At 42.5% G+C, this 26,704-nt stretch overlaps 1 pseudogene; it reads left to right on the plus strand.

Moving 5' to 3' along the window:
- The first annotated feature begins 21 nt into the window (after positions 1-21).
- Positions 22-19,835, plus strand: LOC118392704 (probable tRNA (uracil-O(2)-)-methyltransferase; annotated as a pseudogene).
- The last annotated feature ends 6,869 nt before the right edge of the window (positions 19,836-26,704 follow it).

The following is a 26,704-nucleotide window of genomic DNA, read 5'->3' on the forward strand; positions in this document are numbered from 1 at the left end:
TAGGCCCATCATTGTAAAAAAATAATTTGTTCTTAACTGACTTGCCTAGTTAAATAAATAATATATAATAAATAATAATAATAAATAATATATATATATATATATATATATACACTGTAGATGTGAATGTATGATTATGTATCAATAATGACTCATGTAAAAATCATTGTTATTGTGAAAAGAGATCATTGCTATATCAGATATTTTGTATTGTTTTTTTAGCAGTGACGCATTGCTCAATTACCATTAATTTACCAAGTGGATTGAGAAATATAACGACCTAATGATACCAGGTTGCGATGTGATATTCAGTTTCTAGAGAGCATGAGTATGTGGGAATAGTGGTGACCATAATTTTGTCTTTAAACGTCTGTCACAGGGTTCCGAATGCATATTCTTGAGCAAAAGGTTCTTAGTGTCAGCTTACAGCATGGGAAGCTCGTACTTTATGATGTGTGTGTGACCTGGAGGCTTGTGACATTTTTCTGTAGCCTTTTCTCACCTGACAATTGGGACCAGGATCCACCTCAGATGCTTCACAGATGAAAGGAGAAAGTTTTTAGGGGTAAATTATCATAATCTTTAGATGGTCTTTGTTTCACAGGAAGCATGTTCATGGTGCTGTAACAGTAATGTGAGGGTAGTTGTCAGAATTTGCATCAGACCTTCTACCCCTGAAGTGTTTATCAAAACATTAAGAAGGTGATCAGTGAGCAGAGTGTTTGGAAATCAGCATAAAAAGGCAAAATAGTGAAGGGTAATAAGATTAGTCATTGGTGTGAGGTCAAACTTGTGATATTTTTTTTTGCATCCTGATTTCACATTTTCTGCATATAAAATAATGTACAATTAGTACAGGGTCGTTCAAGATGTTGAGATTAAAAATACAACAGCACTCTCTGCTGTTGGTTTTTCAAACGGCGCTCTTTTCTTCTGAGTCGCGCTTTCATGGCGTCATCAACCCGCGACAAAATCCCTTTGAAACTATAAATCACCGGAAGTGTTTTTTTTGTTATTACGTTTGCAATGTACAACGTTTCAGTGCTATGCAATTTGCTATTATATCAAAACCATGTTGAAACTAAGTTTACAGACAAATGTAATTATCTTCCGGGAGGATTTTGGTCTGGCGTTAATGTTTAGATAAATAAACCACACGTTGTGAACAAATGTCATTGTGGACGTCATGGATGTGAAACGTCAGAGTCCAAGGATGTTCTTTCTTGCTTGTGTTCCCTCATGTGTTTTATGTATTGATTTGTTGTTAATAAAATAAAAAAAATAAAAAAACACTGAAAAAAAAAAAATTAAAAAAGGATGTTCTTTCTTTAGTGAATAGTGGTATTGAACTTGAATATGACAAGCAGAGACTGGTATTTTTCTGTGAGTGTAACGGATGTGAAACGGCTAGCTTAGTTAGCGGTGTGCGCTAAATAGCGTTTCAATCGGTTACGTCACTTGCTCTGAGACCTTGAAGTACCAGTTCCCCTTGCTCTGCAAGGGCCGCGGCTTTTGTGGAGCGATGGGTAACGATGCTTCGAGGGTGACTGTTGTTGATGTGTGCAGAGGGTCCCTTGGTTCGCGCCCGGGTATGGGCGAGGGGACGGACGTAAAGTTATACTGTTACATGAGGACATTCATTCCTAAAGTAAACTTATGGAACAACAGTACATAAAGACATACTCAAAAGTAAGGACATGCTAATGACAATAAGCTGCTTATCATCGAGTTCTGGCTGACTTTACAGCATGTGCACAACAACAGTTGGATGTGTGAAATGTTGTGTGTTCCTTTTTAAAAATCTTTACATTTTCAGACTTTGAATCTCAAAGAGTAAAGTAAGCTTCATACCAGTTGAGGAGAGTGCGGAAGGTACTGCGTTTCGAAGGAAGAACATCTATCAGATACACCTTCTGCCTGAGAACAATGATGAATGGTGAGTCTTTCCATGTTATGATGTTTAATCTCAATGTCAGCTTCTTCGCCTAGCCTTCCATCAACCCAGTCATGCATGGACACATTGGACAGTGTCTACATTGATTTGCTCTGTAAACACCTCCTGCGGCCTGATGACTGGTTCAGTGACGGGGGGGTCTACCCCTAACTGCCCTGGCTGGTTGAGGAGCTCCTGCCCAAACTGGTAAGCTGGGCCACAGAGAGTAGGACCAGTGAGTTCAGGAGCACCCCGTCCCTGCTGCCTGTAGAGAAGTACAACATCATGTACTAACAGCTGAAGGACAAGTACAAGGAGATGGTCTGGTCTTTCGAAGTGTAGCGTCACAGATCAGATTCTTTGTAGCAGTGTTGTTGTAGCAGTGTTGTTGTTGAAGTTGTTTTCATGTTAATGCCCCAACATACTGTAATATCTGTCTTTGTTTAGGTTTGGCCTGAAGTAACAGACCCTGAGAAGTTTGTTCTTTGAAGATATTGCCTTCGCTACATATCTTTTGATAGGCCTCCTCAGTATATGGACAGAATGCTAATATGTGTGAAATGACAGCTCTTATGACAATAATGCCATTGTTCTATCAGTGCACAGGTCCTATGGGGCGAGGAGCTAGCAGAGAAGGGTCTGATGGTCAAACAGTCCTTTGTGGATCTTGGTTATGGAAATGGTCTATGTATGATAAACACTACACTAGGTTGCCAGAACACAGTTACATAAAACAACCTGATATGCCCTGGTGCTGAATAATAACACCTGGACACCTGTGGAAAACTGACCTTTGTTTCCGATATTTTTTAGTTCACAAATGTCCACTGGATGCTTAATCAATGACACGGTGTAGCTGGTGTGTTGTAAGAAGCTTTAGGATGCGTCCCATATGGCACTGTATTCCCTTTGTAGTGCACTACATTTGACAAGGGCCCGCAAATGAACGACAAAACAAAAAACATTGATTTCAAAGTTTTCTTACATAAACATTTGTTTTACTCACTCTTTCTCCCCAATTATGATCTTGTCACATCGCAGTAACTCCCCAACGGGCTCGAGAGAGAGAGAGAGAGAGAGAGAGAGAGAGAGAGGCAAAGATCGAGTTATGCGTCCTCCAAAACATGACCGACAAACCACGCTTCTTAACCAGCTGCACCCGGACCGCCACAAGGAGTCGCTAGAGCGCGATGAGCCATGTAAAGCCCCCCCCTGGGATCGGACCCAGGTCTGTAATGACTCCTCAAGCACTGCACTGTACTGTACTAGAGCTGGGACGATAAACCGAAAATGATCGACACCAACCAATCACTTATTGCAGCCATTTTGCTGATACCATTCATTACGATAAGTAGCCTATACTAAAGAAATGTGAAGTTTGAAATGAAATACAATTGATGATTTGGTAACAGGATTTCAAATTTGTCACGTCCATTCCCGCTCACTCACGCAACGTCGCCGATTTACTTACTTATGGGCCTTGCGACCATTACGCACACCTGGCAACAATTATTACGCAGACCTGCATCCCATCAGTCACACCTGGAATTCATTACCACCTTGATTACTTATCATTTATCTAGCGCTCTGTTCTGTCAGTCGTCAGGTAGTATTGTTTATATTTCCTTGTTTTAGTTGTCTCTTGTTTTATAATGTTTGTTATTATTAAGCTCACTGCACTTGTTTCCTGACTCCCTGCGTCTACATTCATTTTAATAATTCATAAACAAAATTGATATCAGTAAAAACACTAACTAATTGATAGATCTACCTTTACGTGTTACTTCTGTGAACTTTCATTATCCTCCCTCAAGAGGGAGAGAAATGACAATATCTTAAAGATAAGTGGATTTTTGATGATGGAATTTCAAAGCACAAGGCAATGTTTCATAAAGGCCAAAAAATTCTGCTAAACTAAATGTGTTTATTAGTTGGCAGGGGTCTTTACTTCATTATGGTTTGCTGTATTTTTAATACCTTTTAAGACTTTCTGGTAGATGTTGTGAAAGACCCCTTTTCCATCTGTTTGACAAGAAATCAGTCTTAGCTTATTCAGAATTTGTTGTTGAAAAATGTATATATATACCTTAATAAATCAAATGTTTTACTCTTAGCTTTCATTTGACATGCTCCTATGAACTTCACATGTTGGTGCTCATGGCTTGGAATTGACCATAGTGCACTATATATGGAATAGGGTGCCATTTGGGATGCGGGCTTAATCCGCTCCAATTTCATGCCAGTGTTCAATTCAATCAGTGATGTGATTTAACGTCTAATCAAAACGCTGGATAGCCGTGATTGAAATGACACACTGGGGGTAGGTGAATAGTGTCTTTGTGTACCCAATGTTCAGTTCTGCCCGCTGATGAAGTGATTAGGGACTGACTGACCGTCATACCTGCTTGTGTTTCAGCACCCTGGAAAGGGCATCGATGTGAGGAAACAGAAGATCTGGAATATGTACGACCCATGAACCTATCTAGAGGTGAGGAAGGGCTAAATGAAACACTGTTTTATTCAGCTTTGATCAGTTGGCGCTTGTTACTTTAGAGGGTGTTTATCCTGCATGAGCCTCATAATACCCTTTAATAGACCCCAAGATCAACTTCATTTTGAGGGCTTTGTGGATATTTGGAATTCCCATTTTGTCTTCTTCTAAGAAACCAAAACTATTGCACTATTTGAAATATTTTTGAATACCAAATTAATTCAGATGATGTGTACAGTATGTATTATAGCGGTAATATATTAACTATTTCGTTCACCTTTTCAAATTAAGTCACATGTAGCCTAAGTCTAAACCCCCATAGACACACATGGAATTGCACGTGGGGTTGCAGGGAACCAGTGCTCTGCTGTGCTTTACTTTCCCCCTGCCGCACCCCTTCAATGTTTCATCTGAAGACATGCTGTTCTCTTTCCCTTTACTGTAACCAACATTCTCACCCACTGAGCTACAACCGTCACCGGACGTTGAAAAGTAGTTGAAATTTAGTCAGTCTGCCCTAGCCTTGATTGCAACATCTACAGATCCAAATTTTTGGTCCGGTCTGGACCAGCCTTGATTTCAATTAGGGCCCAGGGCATTAATATAACATCGATTATAGCACCCTATTTTCTACATAGTGCACAACTTTTGATCAGACCCCTACGGGCCCTATGGGGCCCTGGGCAAAAGTAGTGCACTACAAAGGGAATACCGGGCCATTTGGGACATAACCTGAGAGAAAAGGGAGTTGTGCTAAATTAGGGCCTCAAAAAAGAACTTGTTCTCTTGGACATTTCATCTCAGGTGTCAGACAGTCAGAGCTGTGAAGTCAATTAAATTCAGTCCAACATGCTGTCATGAGAGAATTTTGCCACCTCAGTTCCCCAGCGTCGTATAAATGACAATCTCATTTTCTCTCTGTGGCATACAGGAGTGCAGTTCACCTTAGGTTCCCCCGTGTTGTTGTTTTTTACATCATTATAGTTATATAGACTACAGTCGTGAGGATAGCCCATGTGTTTATTATATCAGACCCAGAAGTCTGGACAGTGGGCACCCCATTGTGATTTCCCTGCTGTGGAAAAGCTATTACCCTCTTACCAACAAATGACAGCACAATACCAGTCAATCAATCACCAAGGGCTCTCCACTCTAGATTATCAACTTCAAAACTGTTCTGTTGATTTTGTATAAGTGTTTCACCATGGCCTACTTAGTTTACATAGAGATTATTGTTACAGTACTGCACCACATTATGCAACATATTCAAGACACTCAACCTTTGTTTTGTTTGCAGCTAGGGATAGTATGCCAAGTTACGTGTGAACAGTGGGCAGGTTGGCATTTATTGTCAGGAATCTTAAATACAAATCTTGCCCTGGGGGAAGCTCTGCAAAGTGGTCACTAGCTGGCACAGGCACAAATTCATAAAATCAGATTTTTAACCTAACCTTAACCACATTGCCAACCCTAACCTTTATTATATAGACAATTTTGACTTTGCAGCTGACCCATCTAGCAGAAATGGCTCAGTTCTGCCTCCAGGGCCTTAATATCAAATCACATTTTATTTGTCACATGCGCCGAAAAGAACAGGTAGACCTTACAGGGAAATGCTTATTTATAAGCCCTTAACCAACGATGCATTTCAAGAAATAGAGTTAAGAAAATATTTACTAAATAAACTAAAGTAAAACATTAAATGTAACACAATAAAATAACAATAACGAGGCTATATACAGGGGGTACTGAGTCAATGTGTGGGGGTACAGGTTAGTCCAGGTAATTTGTACATGTAGGTAGCAGTGAAACAAAAGGGGGGGGTCAGTGTAAATACAGTGCCTTGTCGAAAGTATTCGGCCCCCTTGAACTTTGCAACCTTTTGCCACATTTCAGGCTTCAAACATAAAGATATAAAACTGTATTTTTTTGTGAAGAATCAACAACAAGTGGGACACAATCATGAAGTGGAACAACATTTATTGGATATTTCAAACTTTTTTAACAAATCAAAAACTGAAAAATTGGGCGTGCAAAATTATTCAGCCCCCTTAAGTTAATACTTTGTAGCGCCACCTTTTGCTGCGATTACAGCTGTAAGTCGCTTGGGGTATGTCTCTATCAGTTTTGCACATAGAGAGACTGACATTTTTTCCCATTCCTCCTTGCAAAACAGCTCGAGCTCAGTGAGGTTGGATGGAGAGCATTTGTGAACAGCAGTTCAGTTCTTTCCACAGATTCTCGATTGGATTCAGGTCTGGACTTTGACTTGGCCATTCTTACACCTGGATATGTTTATTTTTGAACCATTCCATTGTAGATTTTGCTTTATGTTTTGGATCATTGTCTTGTTGGAAGACAAATCTCCGTCCCAGTCTCAGGTCTTTTGCAGACTCCATCAGGTTTTCTTCCAGAATGGTCCTGTATTTGGCTCCATCCATCTTCCCATCAATTTTAACCATCTTCCCTGTCCCTGCTGAAGAAAAGCAGGCCCAAACCATGATGCTGCCACCACCATGTTTGACAGTGGGGATGGTGTGTTCAGGGTGATGCGCTGTGTTGCTTATACACCAAACATAACGTTTTGCATTGTTGCCAAAAAGTTCAATTTTGGTTTCATCTGACCAGAGCACCTTCTTCTACATGTTTGATGTGTCTCCCAGGTGGCTTGTGGAAAACTTTAAACGACACTATGGATATCTTTAAGAAATTGCTTTCTTCTTGCCACTCTTCCATAAAGGCCAGATTTGTGCAATATATGACTGATTGTTGTCCTATGGACAGAGTCTCCCACCTCAGCTGTCGATCTCTGTAGTTCATCCAGAGTGATCATGGGCCTCTTGGCTGCATCTCTGATCAGTCTTCTCCTTGTATGAGCTGAAAGTTTAGAGGGACGGCCAGGTCTTGGTAGATTTGCAGTGGTCTGATACTCCTTCCATTTCAATATTATTGACTGGGGCTATTGACAATGTGGAATTAGTCTGGACCTGGACTGGCCTCATAGACTGTTATTAATGGATTGTCCATAGACTCTGTGTTTGTGCACTGCTGTGAGCACAAGGTTGATTGCACATTAAGATTTATTTAGTGACTAAGAGGAAACGGAGATACTGTATTTGTTTGTTGTTGCCTCTGTTTTAGCCAATATACTAAAATTGTGAATCCTAAGCAGAGCTGAAATCTAAAAATACAATGCTAAAATGTCACAATACCGGTAAAAATGTAGGCACAAAACCTTTCATCCGACCATACAGTGTTTGCACACAATTAGTAGGCTAGTTGACTAGAAGAATGAATTACACGGAATGAGATTGTGTTAATTATTGCATCTTATGGTTCTTGTGTTCCTTTCAAACTTACATGAGGCAATTGTTTAGCTTGTTTAGCTAGGGACTCGCTGTACCTTTCACTAAAGGCTTGGGGTTCTGTCAGGATCTGCTCCCTGTCCTTTCTGGTGTCCTTATCCTCTGTGATATATTATGATGGGTGTCAAGACTGGAACATGGTGATGGGATAGGATGGTGTCTAGACTAGAACATGGTGATGGGATAGGATGTGTCTAGACTAGAACATGGTGATGGGATAGGATGTGTCTAGACTAGAACATGGTGATGGGATAGGATGTGTCTAGACTAGAACATGGTGATGGGATAGGATGTGTCTAGACTAGAACATGGTGATGGGATAGGATGTGTCTGGACTAGAACATGGTGATGGGATAGGATGTGTCTAGACTAGAACATGGTGATGGGATAGGATGTGTCTAGACTAGAACATGGTGATGGGATAGGATGGTGTCTAGACTAGAACATGGTGATGGGATAGGATGTGTCTAGACTAGAACATGGTGATGGGATAGGATGTGTCTAGACTAGAACATGGTGATGGGATAGGATGTGTCTAGACTAGAACATGGTGATGGGATAGGATGTGTCTAGACTAGAACATGGTGATGGGATAGGATGGTGTCTAGACTAGAACATGGTGATGGGATAGGATGTGTCTAGACTAGAACATGGTGATGGGATAGGATGTGTCTAGACTAGAACATGGTGATGGGATAGGATGTGTCTGGACTAGAACATGGTGATGGGATAGGATGTGTCTAGACTAGAACATGGTGATGGGATATGATGGTGTCTGGAATAGAACATGGTGATGGGATATGATGGTGTCTAGACTAGAACATGGTGATGGGATAGGATGGTGTCTAGACTAGAACATGGTGATGGGATATGATGGTGTCTAGACTGGAACATGGTGATGGGATAGGATGTGTCTAGACTGGAACATGGTGATGGGATATAATGGTGTCTAGACTGGAACATGGTGATGGGATAGGATGTGTCTAGACTAGAACATGGTGATGGGATAGGATGTGTCTAGACTAGAACATGGTGATGGGATAGGATGTGTCTAGACTGGAACATGGTGATGGGATAGGATGTGTCTAGACTAGAACATGGTGATGGGATATGATGGTGTCTAGACTAGAACATGGTGATGGGATAGGATGGTGTCTAGACTGGAACATGGTGATGGGATATAATGGTGTCTAGACTGGAACATGGTGATGGGATAGGATGTGTCTAGACTAGAACATGGTGATGGGATAGGATGTGTCTAGACTAGAACATGGTGATGGGATAGGATGGTGTCTAGACTAGAACATGGTGATGGGATAGGATGTGTCTAGACTAGAACATGGTGATGGGATAGGATGTGTCTAGACTAGAACATGGTGATGGGATAGGATGTGGCTAGACTAGAACATGGTGATGGGATAGGATGTGTCTGGACTAGAACATGGTGATGGGATGTGTCTAGACTAGAACATGGTGATGGGATAGGATGTGTCTAGACTAGAACATGGTGATGGGATAGGATGTGTCTGGACTAGAACATGGTGATGGGATGTGTCTAGACTAGAACATGGTGATGGGATATGAACATGGTGATGGGATGGATGTGTCTAGACTAGAACATGGTGATGGGATATGATGTGTCTAGACTAGAACATGGTGATGGGATAGACTAGAACATGGTGATGGGATAGGATGTGTCTGGAAGAACATGGTGATGGGATAGGATGGTGTCTAGACTGGAACATGGTGATGGGATAGGATGGTGTCTAGACTGGAACATGGTGATGGGATAGGATGTGTCTAGACTGAACATGGTGATGGGATAGGATGGTGTCTAGACTAGAACATGGTGATGGGATAGGATGTGTCTGGACTAGAACATGGTGATGGGATAGGATGGTGTCTGGACTAGAACATGGTGATGGGATAGGATGGTGTCTAGACTGGAACATGGTGATGGGATAGGATGTGTCTGGAATATAACATGGTGATGGGATAGGATGGTGTCTGGACTAGAACATGGTGATGGGATAGGATGGTGTCTAGACTAGAACATGGTGATGGGATAGGATGTGTCTGGAATATAACATGGTGATGGGATATGATGGTGTCTGGACTAGAACATGGTGATGGGATAGGATGGTGTCTAGACTGGAACATGGTGATGGGATATAATGGTGTCTAGACTGGAACATGGTGATGGGATATAATGGTGTCTAGACTAGAACATGGTGATGGGATAGGATGGTGTCTAGACTGGAACATGGTGATGGGATATAATGGTGTCTAGACTGGAACATGGTGATGGGATAGGATGTGTCTAGACTAGAACATGGTGATGGGATAGGATGTGTCTAGACTAGAACATGGTGATGGGATAGGATGGTGTCTAGACTAGAACATGGTGATGGGATAGGATGTGTCTAGACTAGAACATGGTGATGGGATAGGATGGTGTCTAGACTAGAACATGGTGATGGGATAGGATGGTGTCTAGAATATAACATGGTGATGGGATAGGATGGTGTCTGGACTAGAACATGGTGATGGGATAGGATGGTGTCTGGACTAGAACATGGTGATGGGATATGATGGTGTCTAGACTAGAACATGGTGATGGGATAGGATGTGTCTGGACTAGAACATGGTGATGGGATATGATGGTGTCTGGAATATAACATGGTGATGGGATAGGATGTGTCTAGACTAGAACATGGTGATGGGATAGGATGTGTCTAGAATATAACATGGTGATGGGATAGGATGGTGTCTGACTAGAACATGGTGATGGGATATGATGGTGTCTGGAATAGAACATGGTGATGGGATAGGATGTGTCTAGACTAGAACATGGTGATGGGATAGGATGGTGTCTGGACTAGAACATGGTGATGGGATAGGATGGTGTCTGGACTAGAACATGGTGATGGGATAGGATGGTGTCTAGACTAGAACATGGTGATGGGATAGGATGGTGTCTGGACTAGAACATGGTGATGGGATATGATGGTGTCTGGACTAGAACATGGTGATGGGATAGATGGTGTCTAGACTAGAACATGGTGATGGGATAGGATGGTGTCTGGACTAGAACATGGTGATGGGATATGATGGTGTCTGGACTAGAACATGGTGATGGGATAGGATGGTGTCTGGACTAGAACATGGTGATGGGATAGGATGGTGTCTGGACTAGAACATGGTGATGGGATATGATGGTGTCTGGACTAGAACATGGTGATGGGATATGATGTGTCTAGACTAGAACATGGTGATGGGATATGATGTGTCTGGACTAGAACATGGTGATGGGATATGATGGTGTCTGGACTAGAACATGGTGATGGGATAGGATGGTGTCTGGACTAGAACATGGTGATGGGATATGATGTGTCTAGACTAGAACATGGTGATGGGATATGATGTGTCTAGACTAGAACATGGTGATGGGATAGGATGGTGTCTGGACTAGAACATGGTGATGGGATATGATGTGTATACTAGAACATGAAGTGGTCTCCAACTCCTGAAAGGGCTTTCCTTGTTGTCATTTTATCTAGTTTCTCTAGTTCACAGGTTTAGGCTAAAATCATGTATTTACTTGTTTACTTTTGTTGTGTTGTATAAGACCAGTTATTTAATTAGGCCCTACATGGCAATAGGCACAAAATGTTGGTTTAAATTAAATACAAATAAATTGAATTTGTAACCTCATCTGACTCATTATTTCAGATCACCCTTCCTTTTACCCACCCTAACACTGAATGAGCTGGGATAAAAATATCAAGATGTTATCCTCCTTCAATATTAAAAGTTCGCAACAGAGTTCTTTAGCGACAGAGAGCGGCTGGGTGTGTCACAAGTCATTTAAAAAAATGAATGATTCAAAAATCAAATTACGGTCGTTGGCGGTGCGTCTCTCTGATCTAAAGAAGCCTCTTGTGCATTTGGGTGTGGGTTCTATTCCAGGAAATGGCAATCACTCCCAGTGATGGCTTCTTATTCCTGGACACAGACTGGCTAATTGGAAACCACTCGGAGGAGCTCTCGCCGTGGATCCCCGTTATAGCGGCCTGGCAAGTCATCAGCAAACACAATTTGGCTTAGCCGCCTCAAGTGGCAGCTGATCTATTGAATTTGAAATCCTGTTACTTTCATGAGTTGGGTTGGTTTGGGGAGAGGGGGATTGGAGGTGTGTTGATGTGTGAAGGGACTTGTTTGATGCGGTGGCCATCTGATGGCGATGTTGAGCTTGGCTCTTGAAGTTAGTCTCTGGTTTGAAAGCTCCCAACAGTACTTAACAATGCCTCATAGCTCCATAGGCTTTAAATTGTCCTAATTTTTCTTACACGCAACTTTGAGTAAGTTGTGCCTAATTCAGTTGTTCCTACAGTATGTTCTCACCTCTATGATGTCTGCTACATCTGCTTGGCCAGGATTCTCTAAGACTAAACCAACCAGGGAAATAAAGGATAGTTTTGATGTGTCATTTCTGTCACTTTCCTCACACTAGGTCATCCTTCTCCGGCCGGTACATTGTTCTGCCGTTTCTTTGACTTCTATGGGAAGTACCAGCGGTGACAGTTTCAGAAGTCCCAGTATAAGGAATACATTGACTTCATCTCTGAGATCAGCACAGCCTGTGGGTTCAACACAGAGGAGGACTGCCTGAGAATCCCCTCCACAAAGCGGATATGCTAATGGAGCGGCAGGTAGCCTAGTGGTTAGAGCGTTGGGCTAGTAAACGAAAGGTTGCTGGATTGAATCCCAGAGATGATAAGATAAAAATCTGTCGTTCTGCCCCTGAACAAGGCAGTAAACCCACTGTTCCCTGGTAGGCTGTTGTTGTGAATAAGAATGTGTTGTTAACTGACTTGCCTAGTTAAATAAAGGTTCAATTAAAAAAAATAACACCCACACTTGAACACATGGTCCCGTGTGGCTCAGTTGGTAGAGCATGATGCTTACAATGTCAGGGTTCAATTCCCATTGGGAAAAGTACACAAATGTATGCACTCACTACTGTTAGTCGCTCTGGATAAGAGTGTCTCCTAAAACACTAAAAATACAAAAATAATAATAAAAAATACAAATAAATTAAAAAACACAGAATATGCTAACATAAGCCAGTCACATTGTTTTAATCTAACCCTTTACTCTGCAGGTGTGTCTGGTAGGAAAGTCAAAGAGCTACCAGCTGTCGGATGAGTGGAGAGCCAAGTATATACAGGGTCGTCAGACCTGGTCCGGGGTCACAGTACAAGGGTCAAACGTCGAGGGGGAAGCTGAGACTGACAGGTCCCATGGGAGCAACTGAGGAGCTGGGTTCCAGCCCCGAGAGAGGATTGAGACTGTGTGGAATTGCGCCGCCCTCCCCCGGGATTTTGTAGATGGTATAGTCTTACGTGTGGCCAACACTCTGCTTGGTCGACCGACAAGGGCGGGGATGTCCCTGATGCCTGGAGCACTGGAGGTAAGGGAATGGGACTTAATAACTAAACTGTCAATCAAATCACAAGGTAATCTCTCCTTCAAAACATTGAGCTGTCATTGAGGTCATATTAGGTTTAGGAATAAATAAAAAAAAGTACATATCTGCTCTGTGGATCATTACTATAATGAAGTATATTGGGTTTATATACACTACATGGTGTATAGTTGACTCGGTGGAATTCAGGAATGTTAAGGTCATGATAGGTCCCATATGTCCTTCTCGCCCCACCACCAAGGCCCCTGGTGGTGCAGTGCGACCCTGCTTTGAACCCTGGAAGTGTTTCATCCTCTGCCAGCTACATCCTGTGTACGACACACACCGCCCCCATCTCTCCTTTATCAACCCCTCCAGATTCTCCCCTCCCCTCATCCTACACACACACACACACACACACCTTCACCCGAGGTACGACAGATGAGATAAGGAGATGAAGTGTACTCTGATTAAAACAGAAGAATCTCTATCAGGACAGGAATTAGAGAGACAGACAGAAAGGTAGAGTCGGGAGGGAATGAAAAGGGGGGGGGGAGTGAAAAATAGGATGGAGAGACAGAGCGCCTGTAACCCGGGATGGAGATGAATAATGCATTCTGATCCATCTTTTATGGATGACTCTGTATTTGTGTTCTCCTATGGTGCTGCTCTGAAAAGAGGGAGGGTAAGTGGTGGAGGGGGGCTGGGACACTGACAGCAACTAGCCTGCGAATTTCACTGTCTCTCTCTCAATAGATGTGACAATCAATGGACAAGCTAAACAATTGCCTCATGCAAGTTTGAAAGAAACACAAGAACCATAAGATGCAATAATTTCCACAATCATACTGTGTAATTCATTCCTCTAGTCGACGAGCATACTAATTGTGTGCAAACACTGTATGGTCGGATGAAAGGTTTTGTGCCTACATTTTTACCGGTATTGTGACATTTTTGTATTGTATTTTTAGATTGCAGTAATGCTTAGTATTCACTGTTTTAGTATACGGGCTAAAACAGACAACAAACAAATACAGTATATCTGTTTCCTCTTAGTCACTAAATAAATGTTAACGTGCAATCAACCTTGTGCTCACAGCAGTGCACAAACACAGTATCTATGGACAATCCATTAATAACAGTCTAGGTGGCCAGTCCAGGTCCAGACTAATTCCACATTGTCAATAGCCCCAGTTATCCCATTCATCTCAATTAGCAGTGTAGGCTATGGTCTCAAAAGGGCAGCTGTAAACGTTGTAATGATGTTATAGTAGGGTCCTGGGCCCCCGCAGGTTGAAGTTTGTCCTGAATCTTGCCCTGGAGGCAGAACTGAGCCATTTCCACTAGATGGGCCAGCTACAAAGTCAAAATTGTCAATATCATAAAGGTTAGGGTTGGCAATGTGGTTAGGGTTAAGGTTAGGTTTAAAATCCGATTTTATGAATTTGTGCCTGTGCCAGCTAGTGACCACTTTGCAGAGCTTCCTCCAGTTTGCAGAGCTTCCTTCCTTCCTGACAATAAATGCCAACCTGCTGCCAGCTGCCCACTGTTCACACGTACCTTGGCATACTATCCCTAGCTGCAAACAAAACAAAGGTTGAGTGTCTTGAATATGTTTCATAATGTGGTGCGGTACTGTAACAATAATCTCTATGTAAGCTAAGTAGGCCATGTTAAACACTTATACAAAATCAACAGAACAGTTTTGAAGTTGATAATCTAGAGTGGAGGGTCCTTGGTGATTGATTGACAGGTATTGTGCTGTCATTTGATGTCACTGATGTTCTGAAAGAGCTGCAAAATCTGGACCCCTACAAATCAGCCGGGCTAGACAATCTGGACCCTTTCTTTCTAAAATTATCTGCCGAAATTGTTGCAACCCCGCTAGTAGCCTGATCAACCTCTCTTTCGTGTCGTCTGAGATTCCCAAAGATTGGAAAGCAGCTGCGGTCATCCCCCGCTTCAAAGGGGGGGGGGACACTTTTGACCCAAACTGCTACAGACCTATATCTATCCTACCCTGCCTTTCTACGGTCTTCGAAAGCCAAGTTAACAAACAGATCACCGACCATTTTGAATCCCACCGCACCTTCTCCCCTGTGCAATCTGGTTTCAGAGCTGGTCATGGGTGCACCTCAGCCACGCTCAAGGTCCTAAACGATATCTTAACCACCATCGATAAGAAACAATACTGTGCAGCCGTATTCATTGACATGGCCAAGGCTTTCGACTCTGTCAATCACCACATCCTCATCGGCAGACTCGACAGCCTTGGTTTCTCAAATGATTGCCTCGCCTGGTTCACCAACTACTTCTCTGATAGAGTTCAGTGTGTCAAATCGGAGGGCCTGTTGTCCGGGCCTCTGGCAGTCTCTATGGGGGTGCCACAGGGTTCAATTCTTGGGCCGACTCTCTTCTCTGTATACATCAATGATGTCGCTCTTGCTGCTGGTGAGTCTCTGATTCACCTCTACACAGATGACACCATTCTGTATACTTCTGGCCCTTCTTTGGACACTGTGTTAACAACCCTCCAGACGAGCTTCAATGCCATACAACTCTCCTTCTGTGGCTTCCAACTGCTCTTAAATACAAGTAAAACCAAATGCATGCTCTTCAACAGATCGCTGCCTGCACCTGCCCGCCCGTCCAGCATCACTACTCTGGACGGTTCTGATATGTGGACAACTACAAATATCTAGGTGACTGGTTAGACTGTAAACTCTCCTTCCAGACTCACATCAAACATCTCCAATCCAAAGTTTAATCTAGAATTGGCTTCCTATTTCGCAACAAAGCATCCTTGACTCATGCTGCCAAACACCGTCCTAAAACTGACCATCCTACCGATCCTCGACTTCGGCGATGTCATTTACAAAATAGCCTCCAATACTCAACTTAATAAATTGGATGCAGTCTATCACAATGCCATCTGTTTTGTCACCAAAGCCCCATATTCTACCCACCACTGAGACCTGTATGCTCTCGTTGGCTGGCCCTCGCTTCATTCCTGTCGCCAAACCCACTGGCTCCAGGTCATCTACAAGACCCTGCTAGGTAAAGTCCCCCCTTATCTAAGCTCGCTGGTCACCATAGCAGCACCCACCTGGAGCATGCGCTCCAGCAGGTATATCTCTCTGGTCACCCCCAAAACCAATTCTTACTTTGGCCGCCTCTCCTTCCAGTTCTCTGCTGCCAATGACTGGAACGAACTACAAAAATCTTTGAAACTGGAAACACATCTCCCTCACTAGCTTTAAGCACCAGCTGTCAGAGCAGCTCACAGATTACTGCACCTGTACATAGCCCATCACGATGGCAACACCCATCCGTAGCACGCGCTCCAGCAGGTGTATCTCACTGATCATCCCTAAAGCCAACACCTCATTTGGCCGCCTTTCGTTCCAGTTCTCTGCTGCCTGTGACTGGAACGAATTGCAAAAATCGCTGAAGTTGGAGACTTTTATCTTCCTTACCAACTTCAAACATCTGCTATCTGAGCAGCTAACCGATCGCTGCAGCTGTACATAGTCTATCGGTAAACAGCCCACCCATTTTTACCTACCTCATCCCCATACTGTTTTTATTTATTTACTTTTCTGTTCTTTTGCACACCAATATCTCTACCTGTACATGACCATCTGATCATTTATCACTCCAGTGTTAATCTACAAAATTGTAATTATTCGCCTACCTCCTCATGCCTTTTGCACACAATGGTATATAGACTCTCTTTTTTTTCTACTGTGTTATTGACTTGTTAATTGTTTACTCCATGTGTAACTCTGTGTTGTCTGTTCACACTGCTATGCTTTATCTTGGCCAGGTCGCAGTTGCAAATGAGAACTTGTTCTCAACTAGTCTACCTGGTTAAATAAAGGTGAAATATTTTTTTTTTTTAATCTATAATTTAGCCCAAACAACTACCTCTTCCCCTACTGTATTTATTTTGCTACTTTGCACCCCATTATTTATCAGAGCAGCTCACAGATTACTGCACCTGTACATAGCCCATCTAATTTAGCCTAAACAACTACCTCTTCCCCTACTGTATTTATTTTGCTCCTTTGCACCCCATTATTTATATTTCTACTTCACACATTCTTCCACTGCAAATCTACCATTCCAGTGTTTTACTTGCTATATTGTACTTGCTATATTCGCCACCATGGCCTTTTTTGCCTTTACTTCCCTTATCTCACCTCATTTGCTCACATCGTATATAAACTTATTTTTCTACTGTATGTTTGTTTTACTCCATGTGTAACTCTGTGTTGTTGTATGTGTCAAACTGCTTTGCTTTATCTTGGCCAGGTCATAATTGTAAATGAGAACTTGTTCTCAACTTCCCTACCTGGTTAAATAAAAACACGTTTGTAAGAGGGCTGTTCCACAGCAGGGAAATCACAATGGGGTGCCCACTGTCCAGACTTCTGGGTCTGATATAATAAACACATGGGCTATCCTCGCGACTGTAGTCTATATAACTATAATGATGTAAAAAACAACAACAACACGGGGGAACCTAAGGTGAACTGCACTCCCGTATGCCAAAGAGAGAAGATGAGATTGTCATTTATACGAACCAAAGGTCAAAACAGATTGAATTCTTCATGTAGAGGGGAAAGTAAAGCCAGAAATACCTTAATCTCCATGAAATGGAACTTAAAGGTTGGCTAGCTGCTCTGCTGCGAACTCCACTGGGAATTCATATCTTGGCTTACACATATTGTGGAAACACAAAAATAGTTTTTGGCCATGCATACCCATTATCTAAGGCAGCCTGGGGAATGGGTTAATTGTAATACCTCCCTCTCTCCTAACTCGTTGGTATCTGAAATGACGCTGGGGAACTTAGGTGGTGAAATGTTCTTTTATGACAGCACGTTGGACTGAGTTTAATTGACTTCACAGCTCTGACTGTCTTGACACCTGAGATGAACTTTATGAGAGAACAAGTTATTTTTTGAGGCTCTAATTTAGCACAACTCCCTTATCTCTCAGGCGGTGTCCCAAATGGCACTACCCTTTGTAGTGCACTACTTTTGACCAGGGCCCCATTTTTGGCTTTGGTCAAAAGTAGTGCACTATGTAGGAAATAGGGTGCCATTTGGGAAGCAGACTGTGCCATCCCAAAAGTCTCTCCAGACACTCTTACATTTCATCCTTCTCCTACTACTCCATTTTGAACCCTGAACCACCACCTTCTCCTTTTTTATTCCAAATGCACTCTCTCACTCTCTCCTCTTCAGGCAGTCTGACAGGGAGAGAGGTGTTGGAGTAGGAGACTCTACAGGTCTTAAAGGAGTGTGGAGGTCTGTACACCTGCTCAAGAACAACCACCAGGTCTTCAGAGGTACGTGCAATACAAACTCAGCATGCAGACTAGTGTTGAAAAATGATGACAACTTTCCCAGGATTTTCAGTAGTCCCGGTTGGAAGACTGGAATCGTGTAGGAATACGCAGGAAATCCAGAATCCTCCCACCAAAATGTCAGGAAAACGTGAGAGTTTTGGGAATGTTACTAGAATGTTTTTACCCTAATCCAGACATTATCTCAACAAAGCTCTGAGCTCCATATTTGGATATAACCAGCGATGATATAGATCCAGTTTTAAGCAGAGATGATATAGATCCAGCTCTAAGCAGAGATGATATAGATCCAGCTCTAACCAGAGATGATACAGATCCAATTCTAACCAGAGATGATAGAGATCCAGCTGTAACCAGAGATGTATACAGTTGTGCAAAAAAGTATTTAGTCAGCCACCAATTGTGCAAGTTCTCCCACTTATAAAGATGAGAGAGGCCTGTATTTTTTTAAATCATAGGTACACTTCAACTATGACAGACAGAATGAGAAAAAAAATCCAGAAAATCACATTGTAGGATTTTTTATTAATTTATTTGCAAATTATGGTGGAAAATAAGTATTGAAAAGTACAGGCCTCTCTCATCTTTTTAAGTGGGAGAACTTGCACAATTGGTGGCTGATTAAATACTTTTTTGCCCTACTGTATGGATCCAGTTCAATGTAGTGATCTGGTAAGTATCCCATTTTGGCACCAAACATCATGTGAAAATAACATTATTATTTGCATTCTCACATGAAGGTTCATTATCTTGGAACATTTGGTGTGAACATGATGACTATTTTGTTTGCTGCACTCTATATCAATGGTTCTGGTACTGGGTCTAACTGCATGAATCATACTGAAGCAATTCAGGGATTATTGGAATGTCACATATTCAGATAAGAATGCTTGAAGGAATTTTCATTTGGCAGTCTCTCAAAGCTTGCACTCAAAGCTTGCATAAACTCTTGAAACTGGCCTAGACCTATTAGTAATATAAAAATGTTTGTATTAAACCCCCCTCCTCTCTCTCTTCCAGTAAAGGCGGTATGTTCCATATCCGGAACTGGCGGGTACAGACCCAGAAGGCTGCAAGGTACCAGGGCTGATGCTAAGCTGAAGCCCCTACTCTCTGGTGTCCTGAAGATCCGGGCTTGTTGGTTCCATGCCCACCACCCCCACAGATTCCCCCTGCCAGCCGAGGAGTGTGACTTTGCCCGTTGAGCCGACGACCTTCCACCAGACTACTCAAGAAAATGAAGAACTCAAATTAAACGCTCGATTCAGTTTAGAACGTTGCTTTATTTTTATTTGACGTTTTTATTTATGCCGTGAAACGATGGTACACAAACACCTGTGACTACAAAGTCATTTGTACATACTTGGTTGTAATTTATTGGACTTTTCAGACCTAAATCTGGTTAGATACGGTACTTTTGAGTTTGTAATCGGGGAGCAAGCTTTGCTATTTGTTTTGCACATCGCAAATATAACATCTAAAATATAAACATCCTATTGTCTTTATTACCTCACAAAAACCGGTCAGAAGGAAGGACATATGGGCTTAAAACTGTAAATGTCAGGGCCATTAATTATGTATTGGGTAGTGTTCTGGGGGGTGTCCTGTGTGCTGCTCTCTGTGTTCCCGCCTGTGTTCTTCTAACCCCTGGGCTCGTAACCATGTGGCTCAAAGGTCATATGGAGGCAGTAGAGGGCTGTCGTATCTTTGGCTATGCCGGATTAAGTGATATGACATGCTATTCTATAAAATAATTTATCCGTAATTAATATTACATGATTGAGATAATCATGTGAATAACTAGAGAGTCTGGCACCACAAAATAATATTTATAGAGCTGTTATCTTCCGAATAAACTCTTAAAGACCTAATAATATTTTACATCAATAGCAGTCAATATTAATCGTCATCTTAATTCAGTCTCATCTGAAAGTTGTAAATTCTTGGTTACCTGCACGAACCCTGGCTAACAAGTTGAACCAACAATACAAAATTGGGTTTAATTATTTATTTACTAAATACCTAACCAATCACACATACACCTAATTAAATCATAACTTGATTACAAATTACATCATAAAGGAAAACGTCCCTAGCGGGCGGAACAAATATGACAGCTTGTTACACAAAAGAAAAGGGGCTGGGTTTGAGTGAAAGAGTGGGAAGACTGAGGAACAAAGGGCGAAGCTGTGCTATCGTAAATACAGTATCTTATGCATTCTAAATTACCGCCCATTTAGAAAAGGAAAATGCAATAAATATTTACTCTGAGCTGCACTTCGGTAGGTTGGTGGTCGATGGAAGGCCGTGTTGCCCAACCAGGTCATTTGTTCTTTTGAAGAATGTCTCTGCCGGTAAATTGAATATGTTGTAACTTCGTTGTGTGGTAGACGGGATACTCTGTCTGTTCCTTCCTAACCCTCGTTTGCAGCGGCTGTAGGCTAACTCAACGGCTAGGAGGTATCACTTCTGTAGTGAATAAGAGTTCAAAGTTCATACCATTTGCAACCAAAGTTCACGCTGATGTTGGCTTCGTTCTCTGTAGTTATTATCTGAACCATTCTGACATCGGACCGTCTTCCTCACGTCCTCGGAACAGGAGGTTATATTGTCGTCAAGGGCTTATATAGGAAGGGAGAGGAGGGCGTGTTTGAAAGGTTTTATAGAAGAAAATGAAATGCACACATATTAAGATGAGGTGCTGGCTAGCGGAGTAGAAAATGTGAAAATAAAAGAGAGCCGCACACTCTAGGAGCTCAGATGCAAACATTTAATTACCAACGTTTCGACAGCCAAGCTGTCTTCATCAGGGTATGAAAAAGTTTTATAGCCCATGTCCCTTCACAGGACCGGCCACTGATTGAGCAGAGCCCTATCTTATGAAAACCCAAATCTCACATTTTAGAAGCTAAAATCACATTTCATCCCATCACAAATAATTTCATATTCAAACATTTAAATTGAACAACAATTCCATGTGAATCCGATAACTCTGATGTGTAGACTTTCCACTGTAGAGTTTGTCATCTTATCATTGATGACAATGTCTCAGATGACAACCGAACTGACATATTCATTAAGTACCACCGCATATGTTCCATTGGTCGGATTACCAGAATATGGTTAATTTCCCCCCACCTTCTGATTTTCCCAGAATCTCTATGTTAGTCCAAGGGTTTTGCAAAAATGTAACATCAGTAGGGTAGAGAGAGGAAAAAGGGGGGAAGAGGTATTTATGACTGTCATAAACCTACCCCCCCAGGCCAACGTCATGACAGGGCCGACCCAGGGACCACCATGGGGTCAGGAGATGTCTACTGCCATCCAGGACCTCTACACCAGGTGGTGTCAGAGGAAGGCCCTAAAAATTGTCAAAGACCCCAGCCACCCCAGTCATAGACTGTTCTCTCTACTACCGCATGGCAAGCGATACCGGAGTGCCAAGTCTAGGACAAACAGGCTTCTCAATAGTTTTTACCCCCAAGCTATAAGACTCCTGAACAGGTAATCAAATGGCTACCTGTGTGCCCCCCACCCCCCAACCCCTCTTTTATGCTGCTGCTACTCTGTTTTTCATATATGCATAGTCACTTGAACTATACATTCATGTAAATACTACCTCAATTGGGCCGACCAACCAGTGCTCCCACACATTGGCTAACCGGGCTATCTGCATTGTGTCCCGCCAACCCCTCTTTTACGCTACTGCTACTCTGTTCATCATGTATGCATAGTAACTTTAACCACATGTACATACTACCTCAATCAGCCTGACTAACCGGTGTCTGCATGTAGCCTCGCTACTGTTTATAGCCTGTCTTTTTATTGTTGTTTTATTTCTTTACTTACCAATTGTTCACCTAATACCGTTTTGCACTATTGGTTAGAGCCTGTAAGTAAGCATTTCACTGTATGGTCTACACCTGTTGTATTCGGTGCACATGACAAATAAACTTAGCTTTGATTTGATCGCAGTCTCTCCACAGACCTGTTGATTTGTAGGTCAGCCAGAGTGCTAGTCTCTTTTCTACTTAGCTATCGTTGGGTCAGCTAGCGCCTTGTACCTGTGACCGCATTACAGCCTTGCTAAAATCACATTGAAATGACATATTTGTCACATGCACCGAATACAACAGATGTAGACCTTACTGTGCAATACTTACTTACATGCCCTTAACCAACAATGCGGTTTTAAGAAAATAGATTAAACTAAAGTAAAAAAGAAGAAGAAACACAATAACAATAATGAGGCTATATTCAGGGGGCACCAGTACCCCCTTCTGCTATTATAGTTTAATAAACCATTTTTGTGTGAATATTTCTATTGGGATTTAGCATGAATGCAAACACACAAGCACTACATCTACTTGACTTTCCAATGGAGGACACATCTATTATCAATCTATGTGAAGCCTGCCACTTTATTTTCCCAGCCATAGTTATCGATAGCGTGCATAGCTCAGATTTGTTCTATTCACTCTCTTCCTGGTCTGAAGGTGATGTTCAAAGGGACAGCCTGCCGGATAACCTTGCTGAGGCCTGTTGCTGTGTCTGAATAGTAACAAAGATATATACGATTCTGCTTATAGGGGAATAATAGGATGAAGTTGTTCCTAGAGGGCCTATAGACACTGATGTAATGTCTGTTTTGTAGTCGCCACAGGAGACAAGATGGGACCAAACAACACTGAAAGCCAATGGTGTCTGTTGATGAAGAGACCCTCTAGCTGAGCATGAAGAAACAACGGTGGACAAAACCTGATGATTGTGACCCAGTGAGCTTCTCCCTGTAGGTGAAGGAGCCCTCAGGAGAATGACCTTCCTGGAAGGACCGGGGGAGAGAATCATGCTGAATTACACTACTATAGTAGTGGCCCTGGGGGCGGATGTGTGAAAGCTTTTAGTACTCATGAATGATGACTTTCCAGTTGTACACTGATGGGTGGGCTTTAATGACCTGAGCAAGCTACTACACCACAGCATCTCCACCTCTACCCCTTCTTATTTTCCTCACTTCCTCCATACACCTGAGAGAAATCAATTAATTAAGAGCCCTGCCTGCATTGCAGGTCTGCCAAGATCCAAACAGCCCATCAACCCGCTGCCTCACCCTGCACCCTGGCGAGGCGTGTGACGTGTCCGGGAAGTGGCACACAGACCCCCCCACCCTCCCGTTTTTGCTCTCTCAGTGACCCTTTGACCCCATGGCCTTCCCGACCTTCTGACCGGCACAACAAAGATTGATTGGCGCTCCCTCGACCGAGTTGATGCCCCGGTGGTGTGTAAACAAACAAAGCATACAAGCCTGGCTTAAAAGAATGCATCACCACGCCAACCACAACAATAGCAACAAATAGCAGCAAATGAGCCATTGCCAAGCCTCCTTGGGTGTGTGTGTGTGCGTGTGTCTGTGTGTGTGTGTGACATGTCTGGCCACTCAGCTTTGAGGAATCCCAGAGACTCAGTCTCTGCTTCTGAGAAGAAAGAGAGAGAATGATGTAAAAAAATAAAAAAAATAAAAAAAGAACAGAGAGAGAAAAAATTGGCGCTGAGGCCTGAATGTAGGTCAGGGAGAAGTGGCCATATTCTCTCAAAGAAAGATCACAAATGACTTTCACCTTCATGTGTTATTCATTATGTTGCACACACAAATGTCTCTTGTTCGTAGGGGCATAAACTGTCAAACCGCATCAACATCGATACTTTTTCTATGATTGCTATTTGGAGGATAGCAAGCAACCAGTTAGTTTCAGTTCATGTTGTTTTCTCAAAATGGAAGAAAGTGGTCTTGTCTGCAGTGTATATATTGTTTTTTTCAAGTGGTACATAGTAAATAATGTGGTATTTAAGACAAGTTCCCCTCAATGCAGCTGACAGTTCAACATTTATTTAACTCCCTACATCGATTCACTGTTCATCCCAACACGTGTACTTGTAGGCTACAGTATCGTGTGTGTGTTGTGTACTGTGGAGGAGGGAGTCTTAAGTTTCTCCAGCTGGAGAAGGTCTCACTCTCTGGCTGGGCCGCTCAGACAGTTGGAACGCACAGCGATCCCATGTGGTTAGACAGAGGGTCATTGGCACCGAGCGGTTCACTAAACGGTGAACATCACACTCCAAAAAGACCCCAAGATTTACGGCTGGGTTGTTGTGGGGGAATGTTTTTCTGACTGAGGGGTTTGGCTCGTGAGTGAAATGAATGTCGTTCACACAAATAAACCCTCCTCAAAAAGTAACAGAAAATCCATAAATCCCAACTGTAAAAAGATCACTAAAATATTTAGTCTACTGTTGCTTGACAGGCCTTAAATTGGCCTGTCATCAGCATAAAAATAGCCACGTTTCCTAAAACAGAGCTAATTCTAATTTCTACATTTTTTTTATTTAGAAAGAGTGTAGAATTCATATTTTCATCCCTTCCTAATGAGACTAGCCCCAGTTTATGCAACAGCAGTAATACACCTAGTAAATATTGAATGTGAAACATGAGGTTAATGGCTTACTGTATAGGCTAACTCCACACTGGATATCCAGGGTCAGATCCAAACCAACAAGATAACAATACGAAATGTCAATTAGTCATTATTTAATGAGGAAGTGGAGCAGTATAAACATGATTATCCATTTTGTGTGGTAAAGATACACGAGAGATAGAGGTCGAGGTCGAGAAAAGTTCAGACAACAGAAGTTGTTACACAATGACCGTTTGCATTGCAGCTGGACTGGTAATGTTTACACCCTTGTGGGTCCCAGTGAAGGGTTTGTAGGGTCTAATAGGCCCTGTTCCAAAACCTTGAGGAAGAAAGGATGCATTTTAATAGCATTTGAACATGGCCCTAGTTCCTCCTGTTACACATTAAATACATTAAATACAGTGCCTTAGGGAACTATTCAGACCCTTTACTTTTCCCACATTTTGTTGCATTACAGCCTTATTTTAAAATGTATTAAATAAAACATATTCCTCAGCAATCTACACACCCCATATTGACCAAGCAAAAATGGTTTAGAAATTTTAGCAAATGTATTAAAAATAAGTCTCGAAATCGAGCTCAGGTTAATCCTGCTTCCATTGATCACCCTTGAGATGTTTCTACAACTTGGAGTCCACCTGTGGTATATTCAATTGATTAGACAAGTTTTGGAAAGGCACACACCTGACTATATAAAGGTCCCACAGTTGACAGTGCATGTCAGAGCAAAAACCAAGCCATGAGGTCGAAGGAATTGTCTGTCGAGCTCTGAGACAGGATTGTGTCAAGGCACAGATCTGGGAAAGGGTACCGAAAAATGGCTTCAGCACTGAATGTCCCCAAGGACAGAGTGGCCTCCACCCTTCTTAAATGGAAGCCAAACTGAGCAATTGGGGGAGAACGGCCTTGGTCAGGAAGGTGACCAAGAACCCGATGGTCACTCTGACAGAGTGGAGATGGGAGAAACTTTCAGAAGGACAACCATCTCTGCAGCACTCGACCAATCAGGCCTTTGTGGTAGATGGCCAGATGGAAGCCCCTGCTCAGTAAAAGGCACATGACAGCCCTCTTGGAGTTTGCCAAAAGGCACTTTAAGCCTCTTAGACCATGAGAAAGAAGATTCACTGGTCTGATGAAACCAAGATTGAACTCTTTGGCCTGAATGCCAAGCGTAATGTCTGAAGAAAACCTGGCATCATCCCTAGGGGAAGCATGGTGGTAACAGAATCATGATGTGGGGGGATGTTTTTCAGGGACTGGGAGACAAGTCAGGATCGAGACAAAGATGAACGGAGCCAAGTACAGAGAGATCCTTGATAAAAACCCGCTCCAGAGGGCTCAGGACCTCAGACTGGGGTGAAGGTTCACCTTCCAATAGGACTACGACCCTAAGCATACGGCCAAGACAACGCAGGAGTGGCTTCGGGACAAGTATCTGAAAGTCCTTGAGTGGGCCAGCAAGAGCACGGACTTGAACCCGATTGAACATCTCTGGAGACACCTGCAAATATGTAGCTGTTTAGCAACACTCCCAATCCAACCTGACAGAGCTTAAGAGGATCTGCAGAGAAGAATGGGAGAAACTCCCCAAATAGAGGTGT

This window comes from Oncorhynchus keta, chromosome 13 (genome assembly GCF_023373465.1).
Source record: "Oncorhynchus keta strain PuntledgeMale-10-30-2019 chromosome 13, Oket_V2, whole genome shotgun sequence".
Lineage (NCBI taxonomy): Eukaryota > Metazoa > Chordata > Actinopteri > Salmoniformes > Salmonidae > Oncorhynchus > Oncorhynchus keta.